The sequence below is a fragment of the Budorcas taxicolor genome, chromosome 5 (assembly GCF_023091745.1).
Source record: "Budorcas taxicolor isolate Tak-1 chromosome 5, Takin1.1, whole genome shotgun sequence".
In the NCBI taxonomy this organism is placed as follows: Eukaryota; Metazoa; Chordata; class Mammalia; order Artiodactyla; family Bovidae; genus Budorcas; species Budorcas taxicolor.
Window position 1 is genome coordinate 122217097 of NC_068914.1, and position 25114 is coordinate 122242210.

Genomic DNA, 25114 nt, shown 5'->3' on the forward strand with positions numbered 1-25114 from the left:
CCTGAAATTAGAAACCAATCGGAAGACTTCCATGTGGGTGTTCTTTCCGCTGTTATCAGGTTACCTCAGAGCCTTAGGATCTGCTTTTGAAAAGGAATGAAGAGGTCGCTTAGGGAGAGCCACTGAAGGAAAAAATATTCGGATTTGGTAACTGCTTATGGCAGGGGTTGAAAGAGTCGGGGGTGATACAGTGTGTAATCGGCTTCCCCCCAAAAAACACAGTGTAAATAATTTTAGAATTGTTTTAGCTCATGAATTTTAGTCGAGTGCATCTTCGGGCGGGGAGGGGGCGGGAACCTAACCTGTTTTATTTACCCAGCCAAGTGCCTAATGCAGAGTACCTAGTAAACGTTTGCCATCTGAATGACCGCGTGGCTGGGCGCGCCCCCATCCACCATCGAGGTGCTGGAAGGTTTGTGGAGCCAAGCCCCACCTGGGAGGCACGTACGTCTGTCTTTTCCAATTTTTCTCAGTTATGTCTTTGCCCTGAATATTCTTTGTTCATAAATCCTTGGCTGCATCTCTTGATTATTTCCTTAGGATATTTTCCTCCATGTGGGATTACTGTGAAGGGTATGCACACATTTAAATCTCTAGTTTCAGAACCCCTCCAGCCCTGCAAGAATGAGTCAGCTTCCCAGCAAGCTGGTGTGCGGTAGACGACCAGTGAAATTAGGCACCTTCTGCCCCGAGAGGGGAAACCTAAGGGCAACCATTGTTTGGAGCAATTTGACCTGAAGATGTAAACATCTGAGCCTTCCTAGAGAGGCTCCCCCTGGGCCAGGGAGGGGAGCTGTGATTTATGCCTTTCCCTCTGCTACTTTCATTTCCTGATGAGTTAATATTTTAAAACTAATGAAAAACCAATATATGTGTCTTTAAGGACAGCAAGAGAAGGTAGAAGTGGGGAAACTATTTTAAGTTAAAGTCCTGGAGAAAGGGGAGGGGTGAGTGGTGAACTGTGAAACATGTTTCCAGAAGATGGGCGGTAAGTCCTTGGGGGTCTGTTGCCAGTCTGGAGGGGCCCAAGGTGGGGTCTAGAGACTTTGTATGTGAAAGGCTGCTCTTTGGTTGTGGAACTTATGAGGACAGTGGTCCCCGAAGGACCTGGAAGGGGCTTTTAAAGCACTTTGGAGGCTCACAGTTAAATCTCCAGGGACAAAGGAAAGCGGTAAGGAAGTGGAGGGAGCCATGCAGCCCAGGCTGCTCTCAGAGTGCTGAGAAGGGAGCTTGTGGTTTTCCCAGAGAAGAGGCAACCACGAGCCGGGGAGCTTTTCTTGGTTTATGAAACAATGAGGACTTCCCACCCTGCTAGAGCCAGGAACCAGCCCCACCTCTTTAGAGGTCCATCAGGTTCTTTTACAAACCATACGGAGGAGGAGAACTATTTTACAAATGTTTACAGGCAGTTTTATTTACTAAACTAGCTCTCATTTACTCACAACTAAATGTATAGTCTTAATTGCCATCATTAGCATTTTTCTTGATAATAAACATACAAGATGTGTTTTATAGTTGATGGGGTTGTTTTTTTTAATTAGCTTTGTGGGGGAGTTTATTTTCTTGATTGCTTTAAATTTCCTATTAAAGTCTTAAATTTAACAATCAGCTTCTCACAGTTCAGCAATCTACGAATTTTTCTGTCACTTTAATTCTTCTGAAAGAGCTTAGGCCAAATATGAACCAGCAGTTCTTAGAGGTTTAAATGAGTGATTTCAAAATCTTGTCACACTGCAAAATCACTTCGCTACTTTTAGAAAAAAAATTACAGTTGCCCCTGCCTCCTTTTTGAGAGACTAATTTTATAGGGTTGGGACATCCCCTGGAACTGGTTTTTGTGTTTTTTTTTTTAAGCCTCCTTGGTGATCTTTTAGGGAACTGATGCCTAAATGTTTCTCTATTCTGTTTGTCTTTTAAAATGGGATTTTGAAATGGCAGCTTTAACTTCTAAAATATTAAATCAATTTGCATTTCTGGAGAACATTCCTTTTCACCTGTCTCCCCACTTGGCCCAGGCTACAGCTCTCCAGGCTCTGCAGTCCTTGCTTGACACTTACTGCCCTGTGTTCTCTCTGGTTCCTATGACTCCTGGTTTTCCTTCCTGGCAGCATATTTGGGACTTTCTGTTGTTCACTGGCCTCTCTTCTTGCACTGTCTTTTGAAGCACTGTTGCTGCTTAAGGTATCCTGGAAACTCTAGTGGGCATATTATCCACTCCCACGATCGATCATTGATCAGCATTTGGGTGCTCACGGTTCTCTAATCTGCATCTCTCACTCTTTCTGTGGGAAGCCCTCCAGATGCCCACGTCAGCTGCCTAGAGAGCACCTACTCTCACAAAGCACCTCACACTCCCTGTTTTTCAACTATTGAGCTCCTCACCATGTTTGTCCCATGGTTTCATATCTCAGAGAAAGGCTCTCCCAGGTTTTTCAAGGAGAAACCTGGGGATACCAGAGACTCTGCTGAACTTGCATCCTACCAGGTGGCGACAGTCAGTCTCTCAGCCTCACAAATTCCAGCTCCTTCGAATCTCTAGACTCCATTTTGTCCCTTCAGTCACTCCTTAGATCAAAATTCCCCAATGGCCTGCCTCATTCTCCCCACAGTGTAATCAATTTTAGTCTCCAGCTTTAAGTTTTCCATCCTCCCAGGATAAAGTTCACCTTCACAAACCTGGGTTAAAAGGTTACGCACCCTCTGGGCCCTGCTGGTCTCTCTACCACCCCTCTCCTCCCATGGAAGGCACTTTCCGCACAGCCACACTGAGTTACAGCTGCAGCACCCCCTACCGGCCACTCCCCACCCCCACCCCCCCTCCTCTTCTAGTCAATTTCTCTTCACTGTTCAGGTCCCAGCCTAGACACTGACAGCCTTTGAGATGGCCTCCTGCTATTCACGCCTTTGAGTGTGAGCTGGACTTCCTGATGTGATGCTGGAGAAGAGAAGATGGCCAAAGTGACAGGCTGCTCCTTTCAGGCACCCTCCCCCACCTTACCTGCTCTGTAGGAAGCTAGTTGCCCTGTTGAAATGCCCTGTGACGCAGGGGAGGGCTCCAGCCAACTGGACTGGAACTGACTCCTGTCGGTAACTGCAAGAGTGAGCTCAGAACTGGATTCTCCACCAGTTGAGCCTTCAGCTGAGAGGACGGCCTTGGCCAATGGCAGTAGTGCCCCGCCTCCCCATGAAAGGCCTTCAGCCTGGGGGCACCTGGCTAAGCCACACCTGGATTCCTGACCCCAAGAAACTGAGATAATAAATGAAAGGCCTTAAGCCTGGGGGCACCTGGCTAAGCCACACCTGGATTCCTGACCCCAAGAAACTGAGATAATAAACGTTTGTTGGTGAAGCAACTCTGCTTTTGTTAATTTATTACAGAGAAATAGATAACCAGTACCACCTCTGGACCCCTGCCCTTCCTTCACACCAACTTCAGGGTCCTTCTGAGTTCCAGTTTCCACCTATCATGATCAGAACTTAGCCTTAGTAATAGAATTAGGATTTGTCCTGATCTCTGCCTCCAAACTGCAGACTATGGGGAAAAGTAGGATAGGAGGGAAGAAAGTCCCATTTCCTTCCAGAGACCCTGAATCCCACCCTGCTCCTACCACACCTTGGCACACCACAGCATCACAAAGAGCGCGTGCCCCAAGGAAGAGGCTCAGGCAGCAGAGGCACGCCTGCAGTCCCCACCTCCCGGCCAGTACACACTGGGCCCACAGGCCTTTGTGGGCACTGCCCTCTCTGAGGAGGAGGGTAGAGAATGGAGTCTCCCTTTGCTCTTTCGCACACAGCCTCAGGCCATGCTTTTGCCAGGGATCTGAGTAGGGGGAGCTAACTGGCAGGTGAGGAAGGAGGGCCACCCAGTTCCTCCAGCCAACTTAACTGTCACACTGTTCCAGGTGTGGTGGGGAGGCCCTGCCAAAAGCGAAACAAAACAAAAACCCCACTAGCCCAGGGTGCTTCCTGCTGCTTTCACTTTCCTGTGACTCAAGGCACAGGTCACTCGCTATCTCAGACCTATCCCTGAGCTCTGAATACAGTTCCTGGTTCCCAGCACCCGCCTCAGGGCAGGTATCAGCACTTCCGGCCCTATGCCTGCTGTACCAGGAAGGTGGCATCTCCCGAGGCCCCGCCCCCCACCCCTGCTGCCAACCAGCCGACATCTCTATTGTGCCCAAGCTGGATGAATCAGTGTTTGAGAGACATGCCTGGGTATGAACACTTCTCCATTTCAAAAGAAAAGATTCTAAATAACACTGCACGCACGCATGGTGTGGGCTTCTGCCCTGCCCCACTCCCAGCAGTTTTCCTCTGGGCCCTTCCTCCTGCAGTGGCTTTCTGCTAGCTGCTGTCTGTGGCTAAAAAGGTTCTGCTCTAGAATGTGGTAGTGTGGTCATGGGAAGCACACAAGTTTGAGGGCGCAGGTCTGCTTTCAAAGCTGGATTCTGTCCTTTAGGATATCTTACCCTGATTGGGTTACTAGCCAGCTAGGCCTCATACTCTGGATGAGGTCAGCTAAAAAGTTGTTTGCCCCAGTACTGTGATTAGATGAAATAAACCATGAATATGACTATGCAAGGCATCTGTAGTAGTAAGTGTTAAATAATTGCTTCTTGTGTGTTTTAAAAGGACTTTAACCATCCTTGTAATTTTTCCTTGGAAATTAAGCTAAAGAAGATTGTTGATGTCTAGTTGACAAAGTGTCACTTTAGGTTTTCTGTTTGTTTTTTTGGCAGGAGGTGGAGTAGGAAAAGATTGAAGGGTTAGGGAACCACTGTTTTACTGGTTTCTAATCTGACTCTCCCATCTGCTGTTCTGGGCAATACAGTAGAAACAGCTGCTCAAATGCACAAGGAATGGATGTGCCTGAACCTGCCTCTGACTCCCAGGTGGTAAGGTGTTTTTCGTGTTTGTATTCAGGCCCCTGTGCCTCTGCTTTGGCCCTGTCACAGATGAAAGGGAATTGCTCATGTCACTAAGCATGCAAACACACTCAGCCATTAGAGGCAGGTATACAGACTCAATTTCCAGATCAATAAACAGCTTGACTTCAAAAATTAAGTGCATTCGACTTTCTTTTCACTGCCCAGAGTATACACGGGGTCGAATAACAAGTCAGTAGTCTTTTCAAATCAGTCCAGTTTAAGTCTAGAGCATGCCAGTGCCTGCGTGATGAGAAGAAGAGTCAGACACACTGTGGTGAGATTTTTAGATATTTACATCGACTACAGAAGCATCTACACCCACAGAAAATTCATTGCAATTGTTCATCTTTTTCTCAACAATGTGAAAAGTTACCATAGTGTGGTAAACCTAGGTTTAATGCAAACCAGATCAAAATTTGAGTCCTGAAGTCAACATACTTACTTCCTTGATACCATAAAGAGGAAGGGGAAGTATAACAAGATATTTTAACAGTGGAGAGGGAATCTGGCATTTTTGTATAAAGTCCGCACTTCAAATAATACTCTAAAGGGGCATCTACTCTCACCTAGTCCCTAGCAACTGTGTCTGAACTTGCTCTTCACCACAGCCACTTAGAGTCCTTTGCCATTTAAAATGATAAATACCAGTCATCACGTATAATCATTGGTAAGACACTTAAAGAAAGCAAAATAAAGATGTCAGGGAAAGAGGCTGACAGGATTTGACTGGTTGCTCAGACAGGACTGCCTGACTTTATTTAAGTCATAATGCCCAGATCCTCAGCTTTGAAGATCCCCAAACTCCCTATTTTGCTGTATTGGAGGTAATCACTAGGGCTCACAGTGGGAGCTAACAGTAACTAAACTCCTAAGAAACTTATGTGCAAAACCAGCTGCCAATTTATAGGTTCATAGTAAGACACTGTAATACCAAGAGAACCAAATGGTCAGCCCAGTCTCCCTTATGAGACATAAGCAGTGGGCAACCACGTGTTAGTCTAGGATAATAGAAGACAGAGACCAGGAGCTCACAATCAGGATCTGAGAGGTCAAGAAGCCCTTCACTATCATGATAAATGAAAGCCCGTGTTATAAAACAGTATGTCCAGTGTAGCCCCCACTTTGATTATTTGTTTATTTTTCTTTTTTGGGTGTGCTGTGTGGCTTGTGGGATCATAGTTCCCCAATCAGAAATCGAACCCAGGCCTTCGAGAGTGAAAGCATGGCATACTTACCACCAGACCACCAGGGAATTCCCCCACCTTTGTTTAAAAATACAAACAAACCTGGGAAAACATACATCATGATGTCTTAATAGCAGTTATAATCTCTCTGTAATGGCGTTATGAGCAATTTTAATTTTTCTTATCTCCACTTTAAATTTTTTCCACAAAGTAATTATGAGTTCCTTTTGAAGAGAGAAAATAAAGGATAAGTTAAAAGTTCAACTTTAAAGTCTTTGTTAAGTAAATCATGAAAATCTACATGGAAAGCTATGCTGTCATTAAATATCATGTTGTAGAAGAGTTTTCAATGCTTGAGGAAGTATTAATAGCAGTTAATATTTGTGAGGCACTTACCATGTGTTAGGTACATGTGCTTTATGTGTCTGAGCTCACTTAATTCTGTACCAAGCTTGCAAGGTAGCTGAGAAAGCTGAGGCCGAGAAACGTGAAGAATCTTGCCAGTGTCACCCAGCTGATCCCAAGGTCAATCTTCTCTTCCATAAAATGAGTTCCCTTCCTGACATTAACTCATCAGATTGATATTTGAATTCAAGAAGATAACAAATATAAAGAAGAGAATCCAGCGTCCATAACGGGCATCAGCAAACTTCAGCCACCGTCCAAATCCAGCCCTGTCACCTGGTTTTGTATTTTGTATGAGCCATGAGCTAAGAATTGCTTTCACAGTTTTAAATAGTTGGGAAAAGTCAAATCAGAAAGAGAATAGTATTTTATGACATGTGAAAATTACATGAAGTTCAAATTTAAGGGTCCAAAAATAAACTTTTACAGGAACACTATCAAGCTTATTCTTATTTGTCTGTGGATGCTTTTCTGCTCTGCTGGGATGAGTAGTTGAGACAGAGCCTGAACCGCAAAGCTTAAAATATTTACTATCTGACCCTTTACAGAGAAAGTTTGCCAAAACCCCAGGTGAGGTCTAGCACGGATTATAATAGTTACATGAAGCCTAGTATTAATCAGTTAAAGCAGTGGTCTCTAACTTTGGCCGCACTTCAGAAGCTCCTTGCATGCTCCACTGGTCGCCCTACCCTGCTCCCCTGCACAATTACTGCTTATCCTGTAGCAAGGTAGTTGGGAAGTTTGTATTTTCATGTGCAAACTGTGTCTGATATGTTTGTGTTTACATATATATCCTATTTAATTTTGACAATAGTCCAATGACACCAGTTTTACAGATGAGGAAACTGAGGCTCACAAAATGAAGGTAGTTTGCTGAAAAAGTATGTAGTTTAGCAAATGGCAGTAATACCAGTTTTCTGGAGCTGGTTTAGTGAGTATTCCTACTACAAATGCTGCCTCTCTGCACCTCTCTTGCTGTTTCACATGCTTTGTTTATTCTCTACAACCGTTGATCACTTCCTATTTGGGGTTGGCACCCCAATCCCACATAAAAATCAAACATGAGTCCACTAAGAGTAGTAGCTAATCCTCTGGCCAACCACAGTTTACTAATGGGCAAAAACTAACCTCCTTTCAGCCCCAGGTGGCATTTAAATCTCAGTGTATTTGAACCCAGTTCTTCCGAAACTGACCTTGCTGTCTTATTGAGGGACACTGTTGGTGGATATTCTCAGTGGAGGCAAGCACAATGGCAGGTTGATGGGGATTTCTGTCTGGATAGGTGTGACTCCATTAAAAACCACACTATGCAGACTTTCACCATTCCACAGGGCACTTGTGTAATCTTGCATGTGCTCATTTTACAAAGTGAAAATGGCTTTTCCTTTGTACTTTTGCATTTGAGTACCTCATGCTGGCTGGTAATGCCAACTCATAGCAAATGAAAGATCCATAAATAATGTTAAATCCAGTGGCAGAGTGTTTATTAATGCGAAGTGTATTAGTAAACTTTGATTCTATTATTTTTTCTTCTTCATGTAGAAGATGTACTTATTTTTTCATTATTTTCATGGTTCTTTATAGACTGTTACTTTGATTCGGTCTTTTTCCTTCTGGCATATTTAGTTTCTCCCTCATTGAGCCCCTACCCTTGTGGCCACTCAGTAGGACAGGGCAGGCCAAGGGGAAGACAGTGTTGGGTTCTTTGCCAGCCCTAGCTTGGAAGCAAAGTTGTCTAGTGACTCTGCTTGCCGAAAGCGTGCGCAATACCTCTGGGGCCCAGAATCAGTAGAAAGTGTCGTGCAAAGTTGCTGCTTTCCTGGAAGAGCAAGTCTTAAATAGTTAATGATTGTAAAGAAACTCATTAAGAGAGGCATATTTTACCTCCTTTTCTGTCATCGTTGTAACAGAGGATTCAATCAACTTTAATTTATTCAGCCAGGTGCCTGTGGAAGCTGCCTCGTTTGTTTGGCTTTGTTTTCATGAAATCCCTTGTCAACTGTGTTCCAAGCATCAGTGAGCTAATCCTGCCCCTCTGTCAGATTCACAGTAGACAAAGGCCACTAGCACAGAGTCTCCACAATGAGAACGGCAGAGGATCTATTAATGTGTCAGTTGCCTGTGAATTACAGCCAAGATATTTGCCTAACATATGGCATAAGGTTATCATGTTGTAAAGCATCTCATTGGAAGTCAAGTATCCATGCCCGCTTATAGACGCTCATAACTACTTAGTTGTATAAAAAATTATGCCCAAGGACAAATATCCTTGGGAATTTGATGCAACCACCAAATTACAGTAGAGTTAATCTATTGGGAGCATTTTACTTTTTATAGGATAAAAATAGAGATGAAATCAGAGCAGCTTTTAGGGATAAGTGGAAAAACTGTCACATTTAATTCTAATCCTCAATTAGGACTGAGAGGCAGGGTCCATGGGCAGTAAGAGTGTTATGAGCAGAGTCCATTTTATCCATAAAGACATTCAAATGGAAAGGAATAAGGTAATGTCACGGAGACAGATATCACCTGGTTTTCTGATTGCCTCTCCATATAGGCCCAAGAAGTTCGGCTTCCACTTTTGCTGATTTGGAATCTTTAATCAGTAGCCCCAAGTTAAAAGAACTCAGATACTAACTCACTAACAAAGCTCAAAAACAGGAATGTATAAAAGAGAATGCCAAATTATTCATTTCCAATGAGAAATAGAATGGCCCAACTTAACAGTTACTGAGTCAACCTAATCAAAAATCTCTCTTCTGGCCAGTAAGAGAGGTTGCCTTTTCCTCTTATTAATTTTCCATCCACTGACCATCTCCCACCCTGATTTCTTGCTATAAATTTCCACTTTTCCTTGATGTGTTCAAAATCGAGCCCAAGCTCTCTTCCATACTTGCAAAAACCCCCTACTGTGATGGTACCTGAATAAAATCTCCCTCATCATTTTTTAATGAGGTTGAGAATAATTCTTATAAGGACACAAGTTATATGAGGTAATGACTCACAGTGTGACACCATCTTAACTACAGCTGAACTTTTAAACAACACGGGTTCAAACTGCATGGGTCCACAGTAGTACATGATCTACAGTCGACTGAGTCCACAGATGTGGAACCAAGGATATGGAGGGCAAACTATAAAGTTACACGCAGATTTTCAACTGAGTCATTGTCCCTACCCCTCCACCCCCATCCCAACTCCTTTGTTCAAAGATCAACTGTAACACAACAGCAATGACCTTATTTCCAGATAAGGTCACAGCTGAGGTTCTGGGGTTTAGGACTTCAGCGTGTCTTTTGGGACACACACAATTCAGCCCATAACAGGCAACTTCTCCAGAATGCATGGTGGGCATTCTGATGTTGCCTCCCACACTCTTATTCTTTCTTCCGGTAGTGCACCACCCTCCTTCAGTCCCCTCATTCCAAACCTGAGATTCCACACCTCTGGCCACACAGGACTCAAGCAAGGCCTGTGGCTGGTCAGCTAACACCCTTCCCTCAGATTTCTCTAAGTAGAGTCGGTGTGGGAGAAGCCCTCCCCCACTGGTATGTGGTACTTGGGCATGAAACCTTTAGACCTGCTGTGCTATGTCCCCAAATAAGTGGAAAGAACTTGTTTACAGGATGAGCCAATGAAGCCACCAGAGGGAAGAAGCTGAGATGAGGGGCAGAGAGCCAGAGCTTGGAGTTTCCCCAGGCTCAGCCTCAGCTCTTCCAGGGTCATGAGAACTAATCAGGCCTTCTTTGTGTTCAAACAAGTTTGAGTTGGGACCTATGATTTGGAAGGAAAAGAGTCCCAGGAGAAGACAAAAAATAAAGAGCATTAAGTGGATCCTTGAGGGTTGTGTCATTGGGGAAAACCCTGGAGAGAGCCTCTTGGGAAGGATAACACCCCCCAGAGAAGCAGAGATGCTGGAACCCTTCTCTTCAGAAGAGAAGGGAACTCTGAGACATACTTGGGGACACTTCGTGGGCTGAGGCAGGTGGCTTGCTACAGGAGAGCCACTGAATCAGAAAACTTGGTGTTAAAACTCAGGTGGACTCAGTTATGACCCTGTGGGACCTGAAGATACTTGAATTAGAAATGAGAATCCAAGTTATCAAAAGGCTGGTTGATAAGCCTATAATCCTAGCAAGGGATATTGACATGAGTTGAATGACTTAACTGTTTACTGGCACCAGGCTCTGATATCTGTTTCCATAACAGAACATACCTGTCAGAAGAATATTAATCTATTCATTATTCAACAAATATTTATTAAGAGCCTTTGATGTCCCAAGCAGTGCTGTAAGAATGACTATATACCGATATGCAAAAGATGTGAACTCCCCTCCCATGGAGTTTTTAGTCTATGGAGGTAAAAAGATATTTAACAAATAAATATACTACTAAATGTACAAATTGTAGTAAATGTGATGGAAAAGTTATGGGAATTGAGAATTTTAGATCAGAAGGTCAAGAAAGTCCTCTCTGGGACTACTGAGACTTGAATAGAAGTTAGCCAGGTATGGGGAAGGGTGGTAAGGCAGGAGACAACAGGCGAATCCACATGCAGGAAACAGGTCCAGAAGGAGCTCGACAAGAAATGAGAGAGACGCATGGCTGAAGAATAACTAGGGTGGGCATAGCGTGGCCTAAGAAGAGCCTAGAGAGATGGGCAAAGGCCTGATATAAAGATCCTAGCTAGAGTCTCTCCCAAGTAATTAATGTTCCAAGGCACCTCTTAAGAAAGAGAAGTGATTGAAGGACATAGAGCAAAGAGAGACCAATTAGGAGGTTGTTTGCAGTAGTTCAGATGAAAGAAGACTACGGGTGACGGCAGAGACGTCTGCATTTGAGACACTTGTTGAAGGCAGAACTTACGGCTCTGGGCCTGGTGTACCTATCATAGGTGACATGAGGGAGGCATTGAGAATGACTTTCAGGTTACTGGCTTGAACTTTTGATGGTTGGTAGTGCCTAACTGAAGTGAGAAATAATAAAAAAGGATGTTGCAAAGAGATAGGCAAGCAGAATCAAAGAGTGATTTCAGGTTTAACATGTTCAGTCGAAGATTCTTGAAGGACTTTCAGGTGGAGATAGGAAATACTAGTTGGATAGTCAGTCTCGTGATATAGGGAAGATCTGGACTGCTGGTAGAAATCTGTGAATTACTGGAAAAAAGCACTTGGGATAGGATAGTTGAGACTGCCTAAGAACAGAGTATAGAGCAAGAGGAGAACCTAAGGACTGAAGGAACTCTTTGCAATGAGTTGTTGGGTATAAGCCACCGTGTTAACAAAGGGAACTGAAAAGGCACAACCAGACAGGTGGCAGAAGAACCAAGAGCAGTTAGTGTCACAGATTCCACAAGGAGAGTGTTACGAGGAGACATTCCTCATGAAGTCCAGTAGGATGAGGAGGGAAAGGTATTTATTGAATTTCATGGCCTCATCAAGAGCCTCCTCAATGGAGCAGTGGGAGGGTAAGCTAGACTGGAAAGGGTAGAAGGGTCAATGGGAGGTGGGCAATGGAGTTAGGAAGAAGTGTAGACAGTGCTTTCAGGGATTTCCCTGACAGTCCAGTGTTAGGACTTTAGGGAATTCCCTGACAGTCCAGTGGTTAGGACTCTGTGTTTCTACTGCCAGGAGGCCTGGGTTCAATCTCTCATCAGGGAACTAAGATCCCACAAACTGCATGGCATAGCCAAACAACAGTAACAACAAAACCCTCTAGGGCTTCCCTGGTGGCTCGGATGGTAGGATGGTAAAGAATCTGCCCGCAATGACGGAGACCCAGGTTTGATCCCTGGGTCAGGAAGATCCCCTGGAGAAGGGAATGGCTAACGACTGACACTTTCACTTCACTTTCACCATGGGAGGCAGAGAAATGGTACTGTGACCAAAGAGAGAATACAGGGTCAACAGGGGCAGGATTTAAATATGAAAGATAATAGAGCATGTGTGTTAGTCGCTTAGTCATGTCCAACCCTATGGGACCCCATGGACTGTAGCCCACCAGGCTCCTCTGTCCATGGGATTTTCCAGGCAAGAATACTGGAGTGAGTTGCCATTTCCTCCTCCATAATAAAGCATATTTGAATGCAAATGAGAATTATTCCCACTGAGCAGGAGATAAAGCACAGGGGAGGTACGAGGCAGGATCCAGGAAGTAGCCTGAGAGAAGGCACTCTGCTCTGGGCAGGGTAACACCTGACTCCAGCTGTGTGCTGCTTTTGTTGATGACCTTTTCCTCCTTATCCTACTCCTGGTTGACAGAAGAATGCTTCATTTTCGTGAATCATTTAACTGTGAGTCAGAGTCTACGTCTGTCTTTGTGTTGTGTTTTGGTTTTATAGTTTTGTTCTTTGGGAAGAATTTCCATTTTCCTTAGATACTGTACTAATGAGAAATATTCTGTCCCAAAGTAGCCTGGGGAGTGTGATTGGAATACCTAGTAAAATTTATCCTTGCCCCAAAGTATCATTTAGTAAGAACTAATAATAATTAACTCAAGTACTGGAGTTACCTTTAATGAGCATCTTAATTTCACAGATATTACCACCTTTCATCTTTTTTTTTCCCCCAGCCATGCGTCACAGCTTGTGGGATCTTAGTTTCCCAACCAGGGGATGGAGTTCTGGCCCTTGGCAGTGAAAGTACAGAGCCCTAACCACTGGACCACCAGTGGTCCCTGCTTTCATCTTTTATTTTTTTACACTTAAAAAAAAATTTTTTTTTATTGGCATATAGTTGATTTACAATGTTGTGTTAGTTTCAGGTGGACACCAAAGTAAATCAGTTATACAGATACATATATTCATGCTTTTTTTAAGATTCTTTTCCCATATAAGTCATTACAGAGTATTGAGTAGAGTTCCCTGTGCTCTAATAAGATAGCAGGTCTTTATTACTTACCTATTTTATAAGAAACTCTGATGTAGTTTTTATTATTATTATCTCCACTAGGAAAATAAGAAACTGAGACCAGGAGAAGTTAAGTAATTCATAACTTTTTAGAGCCAATAAATGGCAGATCCTTGGTAGTTTAAACCCAAAATTCCAAGAAAAGCTCTAACTGTATCTTTACAGATGTAGTTTCATTGTCCTTGAGATAGATGTAGATGATGAAACAATCACAGATATTCTGACAACAGCCCTCAATTGTCAGCCTCTAAGAACAGGGACAGGGAGTGGGGGTAGAAACAAAAAGCCCACCTTTGAAGTTCAGCTCTGAAAGCCCCTTGAGAGTGCCCTGAACCCCATCACCTAGGAATCTTTCACAGATAATCATCATTCCACAGAATTCAGCTCATGTCCTCACAAGCAAAACTGAGATTGAGAAATGATCTGGTTCCTGTGGACAATCAGCCTGGAACCAGGCATGAATTAACTGCAATTAACCAGGAGGAGGCTTATATTGTTACCTTTCTTGTAGCAGCACACAAAATGGAGGGCAGAATAGAGGTTTCTCGCAGCTTAATTTTCTGAGAATAGTGTTTGCAGTTGGGATGAAACAATGGAAATGAAATCCTCTTGAAAACAGTGCATTCACATTGCTGTGTGATGGTGGTGGGGGAAAGTAACTGGCAGCTCATGGCATTACCCTAGAGTTCAGGGTCTGGGAGCCAATGACTCTTTCTCCTCCCAGGGAGTGCAGAGCCTACGGAGCCTCCCTGAATCCCCCAACTGTGGTGCTCCATTTACTGATGGGCCCTTAGCTCTTCTAGGACATGGGAAGCCCACGAACACTGCAGTGGGAAGCCTATTCCTTCTCCAGCAGATCTTCCCCCAGGAATTGAACCACGGTCTCCCGCATTGCCGGCAGATTCTTTACCAACCGAGCTACGAGGGAATCCCCTCCATCACAAGAGATTCAAAATGGAAGATGGACAGTGTCCTTTAAAAGCTTTGAGGACAGTTCAGAAGCCTAAATCAACTCTTTGTTTATGCAAAGTAAAGAAAGATTTTGGAAAATGTCTACCATGTAGTTAAGCTGTAGGACTCCTCCACACACACTTAGTGGTAGGCAAACTGAGAAAAGCCATCCCTTTTTCAGAAAATGATCCTATATAAACTAATAAGTAAAATGATAGGTGCAATATTTGGATTCAAAAGGACCAGGAGTGGGATGGGATGGGAGGTGGGAGGGAGGTTCAAGACAGAGGAGACATACATATACCTATGGCTGATTCATGTATGGCAGAAACCAGCACAGATTGTAATGCAATTATCCTCCAATTAAAAATAAATTTTAAAAAAAAGGACTGGGGTACAGTCTCATTTCTATCACTTATAAGATGTGAGGTCTTACTTTATTTCTCTCAAACTCACTTTGCTCAGTGACACAAGGAATATGATAACAATAATAATGCTTAGTTCACAGCAACAGTGTAAAGTGAAGAGATAAAGTGACAGACCAGATAAAGTAGGCAAAGTGCTTGGTGTTTTGTGTTACAGCCATTGGTCTATAGCTGACAGGCTACAGTCTATGGGGTCACAGAGTCGGACATGATTGAGCGACTTTCACACTGTAGCTGAAATGTAAGAAAGTGGGTTTGTAGACATCTTGAGGAAAGTATAAGGAATCAAGTGAGGTTTTGAGAACAGCTGCTACAGAGTGAAGAAGTGCTGGTCTGGAGAAGTGGGTGGTGGGTGTGCCAGAGGCTTAGTGCTCTGAGGGCTGTAGAAAGTGGTCTGCTGGCTTAGTCAGATTTGGACTGGAGGCTATGAAGCTTGTGTCATTCCTGACACATTAAATCAAGTCCTTCATATTGGTTTCTAAGTTCAAGGTTTTATAGCTCACCTTGGAGGGTAAAAAGCATTTTGCTGCTAGCTTCACTGTTGCTTGTGTGCTTGTTTTCCAACACAGGTGCTTTCATTTCTGAGAACCAGTTTGTCAAGACTAAAGACTAATGCCTATGCTGTAGGCTTGTCTGGAGAAAAGAAAGCCATTAATGTCAGTTAACATATTAATTGCAGAAAGCGCTTCTTTAGGTTTCTGTTGGCAACAAGTTACCAGTCTAACAGAGTAAGTGAAGTGCATCCAGACTCAATTTAAAACCTGGCCAGGCAGGGCTTTTAATCTCCATGCTTCAGGTTTTCGTTATTACCGTTGCCAAAACGCCAAGCTTATAATTTACAAGTATTACCCGTGTGTCACTTAGAAAGAAACCCAAACCTAAAAATAGAAATGAAACTCAGGAAAACACCAACCCAGATAAATGAATCTCATATTAAGTGCAGAAAGCTTGTAAACTGTGCTCAAGGTTATACTAATTGTTAAATTTCAATTGATTAAAGCAAGTGCATTAACAAGTCAGTATGTCACTGCCCAGAGGAAAGTGACAATTCAAGAGAATTACCTCAGAAAAATTTCTCACAATCATTTGCTCTTTTTTCTTCCTGTCCAATTATTCAGTTCTTAGGTAACAGACTGCTCTTTCTGTAACAGCCATGATAATACTTCCATTACTTTTTATTTATAATATTCATTTGGCTGCACCAGATCTTAGTTGCAGCATGTAGGCTCTTTAGTTGCAACATATGGGATCTAGTTCACCAGGGATTGAACCCCAGGCCCCCTGCATTGGGAGTGTGGAGTCTTAGCTACCAGACCACCAGGGAAGTCCCCATCATGATTGCTTTCACCTAAAGCATTACTCCTATAGGGCCTCAGTCACTGACCTTCCCTGTGCAGAACTCTGTTACACTGCCACACACTATGTCCTTAACCCCGATCCTTGTGAGAAATGTGTGTGCCATTGTTCAGGGTAGGAAAAGAGATGAAAGTTAAGGGTAGAAAGAGAGTACTTGTTCTTAAGCGTAGGCCAGAAGTGAGGATAGTTGCAAACCATTGCATCCAAGCCTAAAACCTTGGACCTCCTATGTCTTTAGCCCCCAACCCCCACATTCTAGCCAATCGCCAAATCCTCCTAATGTTTTCTCAAAAAAAATTTTTTTTTAACATTATCCATCCTTTCTTTCCCTTGTGTGATGGTTTGTTTTATATGTCAACTTTGCTAGGCTATACTACCCAATTATTTAATCATACGCTAACCTAAGTTTGGGTTACACTGAAGGTATTTTATAGATGTGTTGTGTTAACATCTTCGATCAATTAACTTTAAGTAAGGGAGATTATCTTGTTAATGTGGGTGGGCCTCATACAATCAACTGAAATTGTAGGGGAAGGAAAACTTTTTATCTGCCCTCTTAGGTTAAGTGAATGGGAGCTGCAAATTGAACTGATCAAGACCAATCAACAGGAAGAGAAAATGGAGTTTATTTATGCCATGTGCATATAGCCGGAGAACTCTGTGAGAACTCAAAGGAGTGGTTAGAATTTGGGATTTACATACCATCTTAATATTAGGTGAAGGGAAGATGGAGGAAGGCATTTATGGAAAAGCAAGATAATGGATTTTCAAGAGAACAAACAGGGGATAAGAAAGGTTGTGATGATGTTTGTCTATACAGGTATGAGTAGTCTTTCCTGCTCCTTCAGGACCATAAGGAAACCTCCTTTGTAGAAGGGGTAGCTCTTTTTCATAGTCTCCCTTCTGGGAATAGATCTACCTTGAAGAAGAATTTATGGTAGCCTAATTTCCCAGAAGTTGGTGTTTTTAGTCAGATAAGATGAGCTCTGAGAATGATTTTTCTCCATCTGTTGAATTTCAAATATCTTCAGCTTAAGATAATCTTTATACCAATGTTTGGTTCTGAGTGGACAAAAACTGAGGTTTCCCAAAGAGGAAGTGATTTTGTCTCAACTTCTGCCTAAATTCTAAGTCTTCAGCCTGCGGGCCTGCCCTAAGCATTTCAGACTTATCAGCCTCCACAAATGATTAAGCCAATTTCTTAAAATCAGTCTCTTTGTATATACATACATAATCGGTTCTGTTTCCCTGGAGAACTCTGAGAGGTACATAGTGCCACTACCTCTAATGAAGGATCTTATCATCTAATATTTATATTAATGGAAACTTATGTAGTCTTCCTATTCAAAGTATTTCTCTGCTCTAAAGTCTTATACATCAACTTTTCTTTCTTCGATTGCTCTCCTAAGCCTGCAGAGCACAGCACAACTCATTAAGGAGGCAATCTAGGTCCTCAGCATTTGATGGACCCCACCAATTCAGCCTCCTTTTCCAGCACACTTTCTCTTCTTGTCTCCTAGTTCCTGAGTACGCTGTGGGCACTGTCAGCTTGTTACTATCTACATTTTTTATCACCCATTTCCCCATTCCCTTGTCTTTGTTTATAGATGTCCTACCATCCCTCCAATGTCTAGCTTTTCTGACAAGCCTTCTTTTACCACTTATATTAGTTTCTTGCTCAGTCGTGTCCAACTCTTTGTGAACCCATAGACAGTAGCCTACCAGGCTCCTCCGTCCATGGGATTTTCCAGGCAAGAGTACTGGAGTAGATTGCCATTTCCTTCTCTATTTCTATTTCTACTGTAACAAATTATTACAAATTTAGTAGCTTAAAACAACAACACAAATTTGTTCTGTTACAGTTCTGGAAGTCAGGGGTCAAAAATCAGTTTCATTAGGCTAAGGTCAAGATGTCAGGAAATTTGGTTTCTTCTGAAGGTGGGAATATATTAACTTGCTTTTTTCAGTTTCTAGCAGTCACCTATATTCTTCGGCTTGTGGCCCCTTCATCCATCTTTAAAGCACATCACTTTAGTCCCTGCATCTGCCATTGTCAAATGGCTTTCTCTCTCACAGTAAAATCTCCCTCTGCCAACTTCTAAGGTTACTTGTGATGAAAGCACTCTCTCCCACTCCAGTCAGCAATGGTCCCCTCACAATTCTTCTCAGTCCACTCAAGCACTTGACTTTTTCTCTTAAGCTGGCTAACTTGCTTCCATTTCATTAACAAAATCAAGGCCATCAAGCAACAGATATCTAAACTTCTCCCACTCCTAGAAATGTGGCTTCATTTCCCACCATGGCCACATCCTTCCCATGGATCTCAAAAGATGAGACATCCTTCTGTTGCTCCAGGCCAACTCATCTACCTCTGCCCTTGGGTTTTCTATGTCTTATTTTCCCAGGACTTTGCTTTATCAGTCATGCTCTCTATCTTCAACATCTTCCTCTTAACTCATTCTTTTCATTCTTTCAAGAAATAATTTATTGAGTGCTATGCAGCATAAAATGCAATGCTGGGACTCATAGCCTACGAGCATGATCAAGTTATTCACACTAAAACATAACAAAATGTATAAACAAAAAACTGTCTTTGAGCTTTTATTCCTTTCTAGCTTCTACTTTCTCCTTCCCTTCCTCAAATTAGATCTGTTCATCTGTTCCTCTAAACCTGTTGATGTCCCACTTTTCTCAATCTCAGTTCATGTGACTATTATCTAAATTAAAAAAAACAACAGCAACCCACTTATTCCAGACTCTATGCTCTCCTTCATATACATCCAATAAATAACCAAGTACTTCTTATTTTTCCTCCTCGAAATCTCCCAATCTGTCCTCTTTGGATAGTTCATTTATATCCAATTATGGCCCTTAATGATATTTCGCCTAAACTACAGCACTATAATCTTAAGTAATCAGCCTGCCTGCGGCCTTATTTCCTTTAATCTGTCCTCCATGCTGCACTTAGATATTTAAAAACATGAATCTAATTATGTCATCCCCCTGCTTAAATGCTTTTAATGGCTCCCACTGCTTACAGCCTAAGTTCGAGCTCTTCATTAGCATGGCTCACAGGCCCTTCATGACCTGACCAAACTTATCCCCCATAAATCCTAATCATGCACTTGACACTGTAATAATTCTGCATGTTCCTTCAACATGGCGTGCTTTTTCCCACTTAAGAGCTTTTGTTTATGCAGTTACTGTAACTTTGAAAGGCCTGCCCATGTTTGCTCATCTGTCAGTCTCACATTCATCCTTCCAGATCTGCTCAAGCAGCATTTTCTCCAAATCTTTGAACAACAAGCTGTGCTAAACATTCCAGCCTTGTGTTTCCCTAGTACCTTGTTCATACTTTATCATGTTATGTTGAAATTATCTGTTACCTATCCAGGATCTTTACAAGCTCCTTAAGGACACAGACCATGTGAACTCATAAAGTAATATGGTGAGTATATTTCATTTAATACAGAACTTATATTACTTTGTGTATTTGGGTAATTACTTTTTATATAACTGTTATGTCTCCCTTGTGAGGCTGGAAGCCCATTAAGGGTAGGAATTATATTTTATAATATTGTGTATCTTTATCAAATAGCTAATGTTCTAAAGATATTCATTAATGATTATTATTGTGAAGATTATGAAAAACACCTCAAGGATATACTCTACTATTTGTTCAGTTGCCAAGTTGTGTCCCACTCTTTGCGATCCCATGGACTGTGGCATGCCAGGCTTCCCTGTCCTTCACTATCTCCTGGAGTTTGCTCAATTTCAAGTCCACTGAGTTGGTGATACAATCTAACCATATCATCCTCTGTCACCCCCTTTCCTTTTGCCTTCCATCTTTCCTAGCATGAGGGTCTTTTCCAATGAGTCTGCTCTTCGCATTAGGTGGCCAGAGTATTAGAGCTTTAGTTTCAGCATCAGTCCTTCCAATGAATATTCAGGGTTGATTTCCTTTAGGATTGACTGGTTTGATCTCATTACTGTCACAGGAGCTCTCAAGAGTCTTCTCCAGCACCACAGTTCAAAAGCATCGTTCTTTGGCATCCAGTTTTCTTATGATCCAACTCTCACATCCATACATGACTACTGGGAACACCTTAGCTTTGACTATCTGGACCTTTGTTGGCAAAGTGATGCCTTTGCTTTTAAATATGCTGTCTAGGTTGGTCATAGCTTTCCTTCCAAGGAGCAAGCGTCTTTTCATTTCATGGCTGCAGTCACCACTCACAGTGTTTTGGAGCCCAAATCTGTCACTGTTTCCACTTTTCCCCCTTCTGTTTAAAATGAAATAATGGGACCAAACGCCATGATCTTAGGTTTGTTTTATGTTGAATTTTAAGCCAGTTTTTTCACTCCTCTTTCACCCTCATCAAGAAGTTCTTTAGTTCCTCTTCACTTTCTGCCATTAGAGTGGTATCATCTGACTATCTGAGGCTGTTGATATTTCGCCTGGCAATCTTAACTCTGTCATGTAAAGAAAGTAACCCATTTCAGGGAAAAATCTAATTACAGCAGATTCTAACAAGACCTCTAAGCTCTTATACTGATTGTTAATATGAAAGATTGACTGAGAAAAGTGAAGCATCAGTTAGTATGTATTATACATGCACACAAAAACTTTTGTGTTATTATAAAAGTATCCAACTGACAGGCAGAGATATCAACAAAATTGGGCTGCTTTAATAGATAACTCCTTAGGTAAGGAACACCATATTTTATGCGGCATTTGCAGTCAGTCCTGTTCAACCACATTCTTGCTGTGGTCCCCTTAAGTCCCCTTCTCCTCCTAGACAAATTCATCCATTTTCAAAGCACTGCCAGCATGTTCTAGTCTTATTTTGCTTTCTTACAAGTTTAAGGGAATTTGGGAGAGTCAAGGCAAGCTTTTTTTTTTTCCATAGAAATATTATTTCCACTTGGTCCACTGCTTGTGAGTGGCTCCATGGTGGTTAGAAAGCTATCTAGTACACATAAAAAGATACTAAACATTGCTAATTATTAGATAAATGAAAATTAAAACTACAATGGGTCAGAATAGCCATCATTAAAAATCCTACAAAATGGGGGCTTCCTTAGTAGTTCAAAGGTAAAGAATCTGCCTGCTAATGAAGAAGACATGGATTCCATCCTGATTCAGGACAATTCTGAGAAAAAAAAATTCTACAAATAACAAATGCTAGAAGGGTATGGAGAAAAGGGAACCTTCCTACACTGTTGGTGGGAATGTAAATTGGTGCAGACATTATGGAAAATGGTATAGAAGTTGCTCAAAAATAGTAAAAATAGAGTTGCTGTAAGATTCAGCAATCCCACTCCTGGGCATATAGCCAGACAAAACCATAATTTGAAAGATAATGCACCCCATATTCATAGCAGCACTATTTATAATAGTCAAGACATGGAAACAACCTAAATGTCCATCAACAGGTGACTGGTGTAAAGAAGATGTGGAATATGTACAGCAGAATATTATTCAGCCGTAAAAAGAATAAAATAATCCCATTTGCAGCAACATGGATGGACTTAGAGATAATCATACTAAGTGAAGTGAGCCAGAAAGAGAAAGATAGATACCATACGATGTCACCTACATATGGAATCTAAAATCTGACACAGGTGAGCTTACCTATAAAACAGAAACAGACTCATAGACATAGAAAACAGACTTACCATTGCCCATGGGGAGGGAAGGTGGCAGAGGAGTGGACTGGAAATTTGGGATCAGCAGATGCAAACTATTATATGTAGAATGGATGAACAACAAGGACCTGCTGCATAGCACATGGAACTATATTCAATATCCTGTGATAAACATAATGGAAAAGAATATGAAAAAGAATGTATATATATATATATGTATAACTGAATCACTTTTCCGAAGAGCAAAAATTAACACAACATTGTAAATCAATTATCCTTCAATAAAATAAATTTTTAAAAAAGCTGTTTAGTGGCTGCAGGGAGTCTTCAGGCCAATGCCCTAAAAGCAGGGGGATGCCAGGGCTCCTTAAATGACACTGGGCTCCATTCTAGAGGCTCCTTGGCATGCTTGAGGGTGACCTCTTTTGAAGAGATACCCGCTTAGTGCAGTCTGGGGGCCTCCAGCCTGCTGAGTTTAGTTAGATAGTGGCCGACATCTTGATGAGTTTCACCTTTTCGTCTAGAAAGTGGCTCTCCAGGAAGTCACAGAGATGGGGGTTTATAAGGGTAGAACCCAGGGCACGCAAATCCAAAAAGCTTGGTTCATGAGATGGTTGTAAACCTAGCATCCTAGGTATACCCCATTCATCTTGAGAACACTTCTCCTTGTCTTAGAAGAGAGGTCAGCTACTGCATTGGTTTTGCATTTTCAAGAGATACACTTCTCCTTGGCCCATTCACGAAAAAAGCGGCTCATACCCTCCAGAGCCACATCACTGCCTTCGAAATAGAAGCCCAGAGAAAGGTAGGATGGCAATGGCCTGCACCTTGGCAGAATAATTCTTATGAATCTGGAAGTTTATGGTTGATCAGCAATAAGGAGCTGAGCTCCATACCATTGGCTGGTCCTGGAGGTTGAGGATGGCTGAATGGTTGGTTCTGAAGACTGTGACTGGAAAAAAGGTTGGAGGATGACAGGAGGCTGGAAGAAAGGGTGTCCCTGGGTCTGTTCTGACCAAATACTGTTGAAACAAGAGACACAACTGTGGACCAGGAGAGGAATGAAGGCAAACTCTTATTCTCCCAAGATAGCAAAACATTTTTATGCATGTGTGATCTGGATAACACAAGGGTGCCTTTCAAAGGAAAACGAAGAGCAAAGCCATCATAAAAGGGCAGTATGTAGCCTGAGTGAAAGTGTTAGTTGTTCAGTCACGTCTGACTCTGTGACCCCATAGACTGTAGTCCTCCAAGCCCGTCAGGCTCCTCTGTCCATGGGATTTTCCAAGCAAGAATACTGGAGTGGGTTGCCATTTCCTTCTCCAATGTAGTCTGAGGGAGTGACCTAATAAGCCTGTTTTCCTTATTCTTTATGGCTGTTAACATCTAAGATGTGTTTGAGCACACCTTTGTGCCCCAATTGTTTCACCTCTCAACTTCATTGTCCACTACCTCCCTAGAGCATATACTATTTTATCTTCATGGTGTTCATATCACCAAATTATTTGGACTTTTCTTTCTAGAGATGTATCTCTAATTTTACATTTGAATTTACAAAATCATTAATGATTATGAATAACAACGAATATTATTAGGCAACTGCTTTTCACAAAGCACTAGGGAAATTCAAAGATGAATAAGGTGTGGATAAGCCTAGCAGTCCTCAACCCTTGGTATGCATCAGAATGGCTTATGTAGTTGGTGTTTTTGTTTTTTTTTTAATATGCAAGTATCAGCTGCAGAAATTCTAATTCCATTGGTCTGTGATCTAAACATCTTTTAAAAATTAACACATCTATTAATATCAAAGCCAGACAAAGACACTGCAAGAAGAGACTACAGATCAACATCCCTTATGAATGTTGATACAAAAATTCTTAATAAAATACTAGCAAAACAAATATATCAGTATGTTAAAAGTATTATATACCATGACCAAGTGAGACTCATTTCTGGAGTAAAAGGATGGTTCAACATACAAAACAAAAAACAAAAAACAAAAAACCTCACTTATATGATTATCTCAATTGAGGCAGAAAAAGCATTTGGTAAATTGAACACTCTAGTATGATAAAAACCTTCAACAACCAAGGAATATAAATAAATTCCCTCAATATAATAAAATCCATGTTGTGAAAATCACAGAGTGAAAATCATACTCAGTGATGAAAAATTGAAAGTATTCTTTCTAAGATGAGGAACAAGGCAAAGATGCTCACTTTTGCCACTTCCATTCAACATAGCACTAGAAGTTCTACCCAGAGCAATTAGGCAAGAAAAATGAATATAAAATATCCAAATTGGAAAGGAAGAAATAAAATTATCTCTGCTTGCTGATGCAAAGAACTAAAAGATTTGCCTCAATCCTCTTATCCCTGGTTGCACCTGAAAATTAAACGGGCAAAGACAGAGTAACAGGAGAAAACCATAAAAACTTAGTTGTTTTATGTGGTATGAGAACTTTCATAAAGAAACAGAGACCCAAAGAAACAGTTAAACCTAAATATTTTTATGCCAAGTTTGATAAAGTATGCTGCTGCTGCTGCTAAGTCACTTCAGTCATGTCCGACTCTGTGTGACCCCATAAATGGCAGCCCACCAGGCTCCCCCGTCCCTGGGATTCTCCAGGCAAGAACACTGGAGTGGGTTGCCATTTCCTTCTCCAATGCATGAAAGTGAAAAGTGATAGTGAAGTCACTTAGTCGTGTCCAGACTCTTCGTGACCCCATGGACTGCAGCCCACCAGGCTCCTCCATCTATGGGATTTCCAGGCAAGAGTACTGGAGTGGGGTGTCATCGCCTTCTCCGTGATAAAGTATAGAGAGTTATTAAGAAAAATCATAGTTCAAAGAGTATGAAGTATAGTAAACTGAATGATACTTAGCAAGGCCAGTTTGATTAGATTTTCCTTAGTGAAACTCATTCAATCATGTCCAACTCTTTGTGACCTCATGGACTATACAGTCCATGGAATTCTCCAGGCCAGAATACTTGAGTAGGTAGCCGTTACCCCAACCTAGGAAGATAACTGAAGTCTACCTCATTGCAAGTGGATTCTTTACCAGCTGAGCCACCAGGGAAGCCCTTTGTGACCCTTTATTTGGAGATAAGCATGCTCATTTCCTCTTGGTAAACAGAGGGCATCTTCTCACATGACATGAAACTTGCTCATGAAACAAGGTGACTTGCTTCAGGGGAGAAAGTTTGTGGGGGAAGGCGAAAATGACTTTCCTGTTCATACCATTTTCTCAAACTCCTTTAGCCAAAAATATCCAACATACCAAGGTGCCATATTATGGGGTGAAAGT